This window comes from Capricornis sumatraensis, chromosome 2, assembly GCF_032405125.1.
Source record: "Capricornis sumatraensis isolate serow.1 chromosome 2, serow.2, whole genome shotgun sequence".
Lineage (NCBI taxonomy): Eukaryota > Metazoa > Chordata > Mammalia > Artiodactyla > Bovidae > Capricornis > Capricornis sumatraensis.
Window position 1 is genome coordinate 64,974,217 of NC_091070.1, and position 12,868 is coordinate 64,987,084.

A 12,868-nucleotide genomic window follows, 5' to 3' on the forward strand; every position below is an offset into this window, starting at 1 on the left:
GGCACGACCGACAATTTGCTCAATGGTAAAAGATTTTCATTTCGAACTTTTGAGACCCCCATACGTTATATCCTTTAACTTACTAAAAATAACATCATTATAAAAATAAGTTTACAAAATTAAACATTAATGGTGAACATTACCAAGAGCTTGATATCTTATAAAAATGTAGACAGATTTGAATTTTGTTAACTCTTAAAAATACATTAATCAGTTTTTTATTGTAATACATGCTCATAATACTAACATAAGCAAGATAAAACACAGTTCCTCTTATGCAGTATTACCCTAGTATGGAGCAATATGATGCACCATCTTCCTGGATGATTGTGACGACTTATTCTAACTTCTGTTAGTTGTATTTGAGGGCTCATTTCTTCCCATTCTTAACAATACTGGATTTTATGAATTTTTTTTAACTCTTTGCCAATCTAAAATTTTAGAAAAGATAATGCATTTCAAATTGAATTTATACCATAAGTGATGCAGACTACCTTTTTATACATTAAATGGTTATTTATAGTTCTGTAAATTATCTATTTATACTCATTATACAATAATCTTTTCTTTAGTGTAAAGTGCAGCAGGCATATAGAAGGTATGTAATGTATGTGCAGAGTTTAAAGACTAACACTAAAGTGAATAACTGTGAACCCACTAGTGAGCATAAACAACAGAAAGTACTTGTTCCTCTGGAGTTCCTCTGGAGTTCCTCTGTGCCTCTCTTCAAACGCATCTGTCTCTCTAATATTTGCATTCAATGCTACAGATTTCACTTTAAGCACTGCTTTTGCTGCATCCCACAAATTTTGATAAGTTGTATTTTAATTTTCATTTAGTTTGAAATATTTTTCTTTCTTTTTAGATTTCTTCTTTGTGTTACTAAGAAGCATGTTGTTTAATCTTCAAGTATTTTGGAATTTTCCAGCTTTCTGTTGTTGAATTCTAGTTTAATTGCATTAAATTAATGCAAATCATGCTGACACAGTATGATTTCTATTTGTTTAAATTTCTTAAGGTATGTTTTATGACACAAAATATGGTCTTGGTGAATGTTCCAGGTGAGTTTAAGAAGAATGTGTATTCTACTGTTGTTGTATGACAGAGACTATAGATGTCAATTGTATCCAGTTGATTGATGGTGCTTTTGAATTAGAATATGTCCTTATTGCGGAGAAGGTAATGGCATCCCACTCCAGTACTCTTGCCTGGAAAATCCCATGGATGGAGCAACCTGGTAGGCTGCAGTCCATGGGGTCGTGAAGAGTCGGACATGACTAAGCGACTTCACTTTCACTTTTCACTTTCAGGCACTGGAGAAGGAAATGGTAACCCACTCCAGTGTTCTTGCCTGGGTCCCAGGGATGGGGTAGCCTGGTGGGCTGACGTCTATGGGGTCGCACAGGGACAGACACGACTGATGTGACTTAGCACCAGCATGTCCTTGTTGATTTTCTCTCTGATGGCTCTGTCCATTCCTGATAGAAGAGTGTTAAGGTCTCTAATTATAATAGTGAGTGAAAGTCACTCAATCATGTCTGACTCTTTGCGACCCCATGGACTATACAGTCCACGGAATTCTCCAGGCCAGAATACTGGAGTGGGTAGCCATTCACTTCTCCAGGAGATCTTCTGAACCCAGGGATCAAACCCAGGTCTCCCTCATTGCAGGCGGATTCTTTACCAGCTGAGCCACCAGGAAAGCCCAGGTATAATAGTGGATTCATCTATTTCTCTTTGAAGTTCTATATTCTTGCCTTAAGTATTTGATACTCTGTTGTTAGGTACATACACATTAAGGACTGTTGTTTTCTCAGGGAATTGACCCCTTTATCATTATGAAATGACATTCTTTATCCCTAATAACTTCCCCTGTTTTGAAGTAAGCTCTTTCTGAAATTAATAAAACTACTTCTATTTTTTTTTCTTTTTTAAAAGCTCATAATGCTCTCATTTATTGGAGGAAAAAAGAATTGTTTTGTGATATTTAGGAGAAAAACAGCTTACTTACAAGTAAAATTCTTTCTCTTTGAAATGAGTTAGTAAAAAAGAAAATCTTTATTATATGAAAGAGCATCTTAATGTGGCATACAAGAATATATTTTTGGATTTAAAAACATAGTTATGCCATCAGCAGCATTCAAAATTAGCTAAGTATCTATACAATTACAAAAATTGATTCTTGTTCTAAGAAAAGTGTTTTAAAAGCTCATCATATTAGAATAGGCACAATATTCTGAAGACATATAAATTTCCCATGGGCTTTTGAACATCCTTACCCTCAATTTCACAATCGGAATGTACAAAAGCAATGGAAGATCAGAGTTCAGAGGTTGTTTATTTTTCCTTTCCTTGTTCAAAGTGTCTAAGACAGGCAAATACATTGAAAAAGGCAAATTAAACATGTTTCACAGCAGAAGATCACCAGATTGCATGTAAACTATGGTTCCCCTTTAGGATATTACCCAAGGACAAAGTTTGTCTGTACTTAGAATAAGGCTTTTACCTCTTCTTGCAGCATGAAAGTTCAATAGACAGGGGACAACATTCTGCCAGAGACCAATCTCAATCTGGTCTCCAATAATGACTCCCAAGAATGCACAAGGATATTAAGTCTAGGCTACCATTTATATCAAGGAACTTTTGTCCATCTATGTCTATTTTTAGGTGCTGTTCATTAAATGTTGTGACATTATTTTGTTGTGAATATATAGATCAGTAGTAATTGTTTATTATGATGCTGCAGATTAATTTTTTACTTCAAATAGCCATGTTCCTCCTGTCTAGTAAACTCACTGTTCCCTGGTTTCAGCTCATCCTGTCTATAGAAAAAAAAACTTTTTTTTAACATATCCAACATATCCAGTATCAGTTTATCAGCTCCTGCCTATGAAGGACATAATTTTATCTGGTCAATTGACATTAACAATATAGTATAGTGTTAATCGCTCAGTTGTGTCCGACTCTTTGCAACCCCATGGACTGCAGCCTTGCCAGGCTCCTCTGTCCATGGGATTCTCCAGGCAAGAATACTGGAGTGGATTGCCATTTCCTTGTCCAGGGGAACTTCCCGACCCTGGGACTGAACCCGGGTCTCCTGCATTACAGGCAGATTCCTTACCATCTGAGCCACCAGGGAGAAGCAATATAAATAATTAAATGGCAGGAATTCCCTTCTGCAGGGTTCCAAGTCACAGAGTACCAAATAAATACCTCTGCTCAAGAGTCAATGTCTACCAAAGCCTCTCACTCTCCAGTCGTGTTTCTAACAATACGGTTGTCCTGTTAAACTTTAGCCATTTTAATAGATGTGTGGTAGTATGTCCCTGTTGTTTAATTTGCAATTCTCTAAAAACTAATGGCATTGGACATATTTTTCAAGTGCTTATCTGTCACTTGTACATCTTTGGTGAAATATCTGTTTAAATCTATTATTTTCATGTTAAATCTTGAGAGTTCTTTCTATATTATACATACAACTCCTTGATCATATATATGTTTACAAATATTTTTTCTTAGTCTATGACTTATCTTTGCATATCTCTTCATATGGTCTTTGAATGTGCAGGCAGTTTACTTTTGTTTATGTTCATTGTACCATATTTCTTCTTTTGTGGATCATGCTTTTGGTGTAATACCTAAGACCTCTGCCTAATCCAAGGTCATCAAGATTTTCTGATGTTCTTGTCTAGAAGTTTTATGGTCTTAGATTTTACATTTAGGACTATATTATATTTTGAGTAATTTTATTTTTTGATTTTTCATTCTTGTTTGTGGCAACTTCTGAGCTCCTCACATGCCAAGCTGGAAATTACAGATTCTTGCATTTTCATTTTGTTCAAGTTTTTTTCTTGTTGTTGTTTGTATTTTGTTTTTGTGGCTATAATAAAGTTTAAAATTTCTAAGTAATCAAATCCATCTTTTTCCTCACAGCTCTTCAGTTTCTATCACACTAATACAATTAAAAATATTCTATACTTTCTCTTATTTTTATTTTGTGTGTGTGTGTGTTTAATTTTTATTTACCTGGAATTAATTTTTTAAATCATTTATTCTTAATTTTTGGCTGCAATTGATCTTCACTGCTGTGCCTGGGCTTTCTCTAGCTGCAGCAAGCCGGGGCTGCTCTTTGCTGTGGTGTGTGAGCTTCTCACTGTGGTGGCTTCTCCTCTGGTGGAGCACAGGCTCTAGGGGCATGGGTTTCTGTTGTTATGGCTCGCCGGCTTAGTAGCTGTGGCTCATGGGTTCTAGAGCACAGGTCCAGTAGTTGCGGTGTATGGGCTTAGTTGCTCCACGGGATGTGGAATCTTCCTGGACCAGGGATCAAACCTGTGTCCCCTGGATTGGCAGGTGGACTCTTATTCATTGTACCACCAGGAAAGTCCTGGAATTCATTTTTGCCAAATGGTTTGAGGTTAAGCCCTAACTTATATTTTTTCCCCTAGGTGGATAATCTAATTTTCCTAACACAAATATAAATTAAAATGATAGAAATATAAACTAGTACGCAACCTCTATGGAAGGCAATTTGGAAACATCTATCAACAGACGTATAAACCATTTGGTCAGAAATTATACTTCTATGACTCTGGTCTATGGATATATTTGCATGTATGCAAAATAACACACTTACAAGGTTATTCATGAAGTAGTCGTAAAACAACATCAGAAATGGTTTTAAAGTCCACCAGTAGGGATTTACTAAATGAATCATAGTGTAACCATATACTAGAAATGGTGTAGCACCTTTAAAGAAGTTAGAAACTGCCACATTGCTAAAGAAAAAAAGGGAGGTACAGAATAACGTGTATCATTTGTGTCAGGAAAGGAAAAAACAAAGAATACATTAGCTTTACTGAATAGGCATAAATTAGAAAGATACATAGAAAACTGGAAACGTTGATTACTTTAAAACATGGAACTAGGTAGCTCAAAGGACAAATGGTGAGGCAGACTTTACTGGGCTTTATTAAAAAGCCCAACTTAGAAATCACCCTTAAAACAAAATAATAGGAGTTTATTAAAAGGAAAAATGCTTTTAAAATTAATATTTTTAATATAAATAAATAACAAAATATAAATAACAGGCACACAGGGATTTGTTATGCTGATGGTATTTTCAGTCAAAAAAAAGTAAACTGAATTAAATTCATAAGGTACTAACAGTAGGGGTGGCAGGATTATGGGTATTTTAATTTTTTCTTCTTTTCAATATTTTCTATTTACCCTATAATGAACACATTTCTGTGATAAAACAAAAACTTTAACAATAAACTTTAAAAAGAGAAATTAGCTGAGACTCAGGAAAAAATCACTGTGTTAAATGCTTTCTGAAATTCATGTAAGATGTTCATTATTTGAATAAAAATAGAACTACAGACTGGAGGATTTAAAAACAATATTGGTAAAAATGGATGAAAAATCTCCTTCTACAACTATCTTCCAACTCACGTGACCCACACACAAACAGCTTTGATCAAGTGGTTGGTTCCAGAAAATTCCTAGACAACTATTCAAGTCTAAGGTAACTCATGTTATTGTAAGGGGGATAAAGTGAAATTCTGTTAGTTCACATTAACATCTAGCAAGTTAACAGGGTCCTTTTTTAGAAGGGGTAGGGTAGAGAATGTCATCAGTCAAAAATATAGGATGTGTTAAGAGTATCACCTTTGCAAATGTCTGGGAATAACTTTTGTCATCAAGCCTGCATTAGTCTGTCCAGGTGACAAGATGAAATTTCTCAGAATATTCCAACAAATAAAGCAAACCAATTTTCTATGGAGATATAGTCACAATTAGATTTTAAGTTCTGTATGTATTAAGTAACCTGCAAAAATACCTTTGCTTGGGAGGAATCTGCAGCTGCTCAAAGTACAATTGGCCCAGGGAGTTTATGCTCATTACAACCTCTTCTTCAGATACCAAGTCGACCTTGAATGGGTTTGCCGTGACGTGACACTTCAGATCTCCTTTTCCACTTGCCAGCACCAGACTGCCTGTATCCCCTGGGCAAGAAGTCAGTCTGGAAAACAAGGTAGGGAGAGAAAAATAAATTGTTCTAAGTTTATGTGGCTCAGTGAAAATCTCAGTTCAAATTAGTAAATCAATATTCATGTGACATAGCATGCCAAGGCAGTGGAAAGCTGTAATTCAGAGCGTGAGCTTTGGTGTCAGAAAGGCTGGATTGAACATAGCTCTAACATACACTAGGTGTGTAACTTTGGACAGGTTAATCTTTTCCAGTTCGTGGTTTCCTCATCTGTGAAGTGGAAATGATAAAAGCGAGAACAAACATAGCTTTTTGAGGATTCAATGAGACCACACATGTAAATGAGATCACACAGTGCCTGGCATATAGTAAGTGCTCAGTAAATGCTGGCTATCATCACCATTATTATTACCTTGGTCTGGACAGTCTAGGAAAACCATTTGATGCATAGACTAAACATTTTTCTTTTCCTTCTCTCATTCTAACCATACATACAGAAACTGAGGAAATAACACAGATTGGGTTATTATCCACTCAGTCCACAGTGAGATGGAAAGGTCAAACTTTTATCTATTTATCACCTACTTCCATCAGCCCCCAATTGACAGGTAGACTTTTGGGATGTTTTAGATCCCCCAGGAGTTATGTAAGCTCAGAGGCAGCACTTAAAACCCTAGGTCTAGATATTTCTTTTTCTAGTGCATAGTTACCCTGGTAAATGGTCACAGGCTTCTTTAGGGAGGATTAGAAGGGACAGGTTATAATCTCATTATATCCTTGCAGAATCTTCCTCCATGGATTCTAGGCCTTCTCCTCAAGAAAGATGCTTGGGTTCTAGAAACTAATTCCATTGATTGAGAGATTGTGTCTCACTGTTTATCAAATCTAAATAGAATTCTTTTGATTAGTCTATCAAGTAGGACTTTAGCCCATCTACTTCAGTTTAATGGACTCTTTGACATACTGTTCACTGCCCTGAGGGTTGAGACATTCTGAGTACCACACAGACCCTGCTGCACGTTAAGGAAACATGTTCTCCTTGTCTCCAACAACTAAATGCTGCTACTTTGACTTTGCTACTTAGAGTCTCATCATCTCCACGGAAACCAGGGAGCCTGTTTTAATGGTACCGTTTCCACCATCGTCTGTAGCTCAGAAAAGACATTCACTCACTATAATGTTTTCCGAGTGTTCCCTCACCAATATATTTCTCAGTGAAGGCAGTTTTTTTTGGGTTCTCTGGAGAACAGAGTTAGGGGCTAGATGAGGTAGTTGTATATGACATACCCACTTCAACATTTCTATTTCCCTAAGTCTATGAATCATTTCTTCTACACCGTGCCAAGGAATTTCTGGTATCTCAGCTTCATTCAGCAGAGTCCATGGCTGACTCTACAGATTATACTTAGCCAATCAAGCAAATAATTAGAAGCTCTTTCAGCTGTCCTAGATAGCATATCAAATCTGAATTCTCTAATTTATGTCAGTAAATTTAGCATGATCCTAAAATTATGTTGCTTCTTTCCAGTCTAGGAGTCCTTTAGAAACCATTGCCATGCCTATTTCAGAGGTTTTTGCCAATATAACATCTTCTAATTCTTTAGGTACCTCCTGGGTTTGACTGTGATTGGCTCCCTGGGAATGTTGGGGTCTGACTCTGACAGTGGATCTGGAGGCAGTGAAAGCGGGTAGGAGAGAAGCACAGGGAGCACTGGAATCCCCTGGCATAGTATATTTCAGGTGAGGTCAACATGGAGTGTCTCAGCAAGGTGATGCCAGCCTCATCAGAGGAGAGGGTGAGTCTTTAGCTGAACTGGGAGGCTCGGTGGAATTCTGAGGTTTAGGTACTCAGAGTTATCCAAATCTTCCCAGATGTTGCTATTCAATTTTGAGGAGTCCTATCTTTTCACAGTCGATGCCCTAAATTCATAGAGCTGATAAAGCTCTGAATTCAACTTACACTTCAATTCAGCAAACCATAGAATCTAACCTTGTATCTAACTTTCAGCTACAAGGACTCTATAGTTACAAGGACTCTATAAGAGATGTGTAAGATGGTCATAGAAACCTATTAGGTTTCTGACAATATCTTGAGCTAAGAATTTAAAAGCCTGAAACTACTGTTTTAAGTTCTTCAGTGAAATTAGTAACAACTGGGCCACCTCAGCATTTTGAATTTCGTATGATAATCGGGCTATGCCGATTGGTTTGCCAGAGCCACACTTTCAATAGGCACTTGACTTCAGGTGACCACAAGTAGTAATTTAAGTGACTTTGCCAGAGAATGCTGTGGTTTATTGCTAGTTATACTAGTTTGCTAGAGCTGCTACCGCAGACTAGGTGGCTTAAACACAAGAAATTTATTTTCTCACAATTCTGGAGGCTGGAAGTCCTAGATCAAAGTGTCAGCAGGTTTGGTTTCTTCTGAGGCCTTTCTTCTTGGCTTGCAGAGGGCTATCCTCTTGCTGTGTCTTCACAAGGCCATCCTTCTGTGTTATCTGTATCCTAATCATCTCCTCTTATAGAACATCAGTCACATTGGATCAGAGCCCACCCTAATGACCCTACTGTTACTTAATTACCTGTTCAAAGGCCCTATGTCTGAACAGTCACATTGTGAGGTATAAAGACTTAGGGTTTCAACATATCAACATATGGGGGGAGAGGGTAGCATTCAGCCCCAAACACTAATGTTGCATTGTCTAATGAAAACCTCACTACCTTCAGAAAATCTCACTACCTTCAGATCCAACTAGATCAGCTAATTAAGCTCATGTTTCAGTCCTTGAGGATCTGTTACCTATATTCATTTCTGATACCAACAATTATGTCAATTAAGATTCAACTGTAGATAATGGAAACAATTCTGGCCATTTTAAGCAGAAAGGAAATGACTTAATATGGGGGAATTATGAGCTTACAATATCATGGAAGTTTTGAAGTAGCTGGTTCCTGGCTGAGTGCCCAGTAATGACCCCTAGGACAATACCACATAACTGTAGACCAACAGAACTTCTCTCTCAGCTGGAAGCAGGAAGTTGGGTAAACAGAAGTCAGTGTGGCAATGGCTGGACTACAGGATCATGCCATCTTAGATGCAATCCAGAGATTAAGAAACCACTGCCCTAACTAGTGGCTCTAGAGTCATTCTATAGCTGGCAATGTATACCAGCAAAATGGGAAACTCGGTTCTGAAATCCAGATAACTCGATGGAACCTAAAATACACCAGAAACTAGCTACATGTGAGTCTGGGAAATGGAGAAATGCAGTTTTTAGCTTTCTGGTTACTACAGTAGCCAAAAGCCCTCTAGAAAGAGGTTGAAATAGAAGCAAAACTAAAATTAATATAACATATTTACTACGCAAAGCTAATATCACCCTGACTCCAAAACCTGGGCAGATACCACAGGAAAAAAAAAAACAAAACTACAGACCAATTTTACTTATGAACACAGATGTAAAAATGTTAAAGATCTACTAGTAAAATGAACCGTCCAGGAGACTAAAAACTAATGTGACTAAGGAGAAACACACACATACACACACACTCTCATTTGCTAAACTGCAAAGCCTTGAGAATAGTCTCTTTTTTAAAAATTTACTTATTCTAATTGGAGGATAATTACTTCACAATATTGTGGTGCTTTTTGCCATTCATCTACCTGAATCAGCCATGGGTGCTCATGTGTCTCCTAAGTTCTTGGCATATAGTAGTGGCTCAGTGATATATTTTAAGTTTATGATAGTTTACCATAGCTGGATTAATTTACCCTTATAATTTATTAACTATTTACTAGATTTTCATGGAAAAATAATCCACATAAAACTATGATAATGATGTAGTGAAAATTAAAGCATCTGGCATAATGTCATACTCCCTTAGTGTAATGATACAGAGAAAATAACAAACCCACAGACAGAACCAAGTTAAAATATCACAGGAAAATGTGCTAAGAACTGAGGCAGATTCTGCAGGTACATGAAAAATCCTTTAATCCCCAAAGACTTTTTTTCCACCTAGAAACTTATTATTAATTTATCTCTGACTCTAAGTGAAGTTACATGTTAGACTTCTGAGACTGCTGTTAATTAAAAGTGAGCCAGTCTAACCGTATAAATGACTGTAAGCATTGGGAGTTCAGCTAGTACCTTCAATCCCTGGAGCCCTGCTGCTCATCTGAGTGAGTCAATTAAATAGCTTTCCTGCTTGTTCCCAGAGTCTGGTTGACAAATTTTTTACTTTGTGGGGAGGAGAGAAGAGATCAGAAGCTCTGCTTCTCTTCGTTAATAAGTACTGATGAGTCAAATGGCAGAGGAAGAGAATACAGAATGGATAACATTAAAATGGATAAATTTATTCCCAAATAACTGAAAACTAACTTTGCAAATGGTTGTATCTTTGAAACACAAAATATGAGGCTCATACAAAAGCTGCTACTCAAGGTATGATAGAAGAATATATTGAGGGTATATTCCGGGTAGCATGTTTCTTGGCTTACCTTACAGTGGTTAGCTTGCTTGTGAGGACATCAGTAACTTCATACCTGGGTTTCAAGGGTATTTCTTCATTGATTTTAAGTCTGAAAATATTTCCCTCTATGCCAAAAACTTCAGCCAGGAGTGGAACCTGGAAACACATACATGAGATTAGTTCCAACAGCTTACCTAGGTCAGTTCTACAAATTACAATAACTAGAAAACTATGTTTACATCATTACAGGGCAAGCTAATTGGTGAACAATGGCAATCATGAAGGAAAAGGCTTTCTAGTCTATAAATGTACTTGCCTGGCTCTACCTATAGTAGAAACAAATACCTCTTACGTGTTCTAGGGCTGTGCGCGTGCATGCCTGTTCAGTCACGTCCAACTATTTGCCACCCCATGGACTGTAGTCTGCCAGACTCTTCTGTCCATGGGATTTCCCAGGTAAGAATACTGGAATGGGTTGCCATGCCCTCCTCCAGGGGATTTTCCTGACCCAGGGATCAAACTCTCATCTCCTGCATTGGCAGGTGGATCCTTCACCACTGAGCCACCTGGGAAGCCCCATGTATTGTTACTATAATGTCTGTTAAATGAAAAGCTAAGAAGGGTAGGCGGTGTGAGGTAATACAGAATAGGTATGATGTGGTGCAAGTAAGATATAGGAAGCTGGGAGAATATTAAATCAGCATCAAAACCCAAAAACAAAGCAAAATAAAATCGCTCAAATGATGTTACTGGAACCTTGATTCTTGAGAGTATAGGAAATAGTCAGGGAACTTAAGCAGTGATAGGACACTGATGAGTGACCAAGTATAAGTGGTAAATAGGCTGTGAGTCCTTTTACAGACATTCTTATTATAAAATAGGGTTATGATGCAGTAGTTATCAGTAATTATTTTCCCCAGCTTTATTGAGAAACAATTGACATGTATAAGTTTGTTGTTCAACTCCTTGATTTATTACTTATAAACTGCAAAACTGATCACCACCATAGCATTAGCTAACATCTGCATCAAGTCACATAATTACCATTTCCTTTTTGTGATGAAAACATTTAAGATCCACTCTCTTAGCAACTTTCAAGTATATAATAGAGTACTATTAGCTACAATCAATAGGCTGTACATTAAATCTCCAGAAGTTATTCATCATATTATAGTCGGAAGTTTGTACACTTTGACCAATACCTCCCCCTTTCTTCCACCCCCAATCATACGTAAAACTGCTTATATGCTTAATGTTCTTTTGTATATCTGATTTACTTGAAGTATGCCATCAGGAGTCTAAGATTTGAAAATGTGTGCAAATGTAAGACTGAAATCCTATTAGAGTATGTATTCTTTCCCAAATTAGACATATATTTCCACTAGTCTCTCATATTTAATTCAGCTAACATTTATTTGGAATCTAATATTGCAATGTGCTGATTACTGTGAAAAGGATGGCTAAACTCTTAGGGAGAGTGCAATTTAGAGGAGATGGAAGACATATGTAGTAACTATAAAGTATTTTATGATAAGTTCAGTGGTCATGTATGGATGTGAGAGTTGGACTGTGAAGAAAGCTGAGCGCTGAAGAATTGATGCTTTTGAACTCTGGTGTTGGAGAAGACGCTTGAGAGTCCCTTGGACTGCAAGGAGATCCAACCAGTCCATTCTAAAGGAGATCAGTCCTGGGTGTTCTTTGGAAGGAATGATGCTAAAGCTGAAACTCCAGTACTTTGGCCACCTCATGCAAAGAGCTGACTCATTGGAAAAGACCCTGATGCTGGGAGGGATTGGAGCAGGAGGAGAAGGGGACGACAGAGGATGAGATGGCTGGATGGCATCACCGACCCAATGGACTTGAGTTTGGGTGAACTCCTGGAGATGGTGATGGACAGGGAGGCCTGGCGTGCTGCAATTCATGGGGTCGCAAAGAGTCAGACACGACTGAGCGACTCAACTGAACTGAGACAGGACAAGGACAGTGCTGTGCCAGGACAAGGAAGGGGAATATTGATGACGGTAAGGAGAGGGGGTCTCGGGCATCTCTCTGGAGGAAGAAGGACTTGACTAGGGCCTTCAGGAATTAGCAGGACTCCGGATAGGCAAAAATGGGGCAAGAACATCCTAAGCAGAGGGCACACAGGTTGTCTGCCTATGTGTGATTAACAAATATTGAATCCAGTTTATGCACTCAGAGATCCTCCAATTTTTAGTAAAATAACTTTCTTTTAAAATTTATGTTTTAAACCAGAGACTCTTCTGGAATGTTCTGTTCTTGAGGCTACAACCTAGGAAAGAATCCTAATTATATGAGAAAAAGTAGCAATAACTCTGCTTTTCCCATATGATCTTATGCAAGCGAACACATATATCAGTGTCAAAGCCCCATTTTGTTTTCATTTTA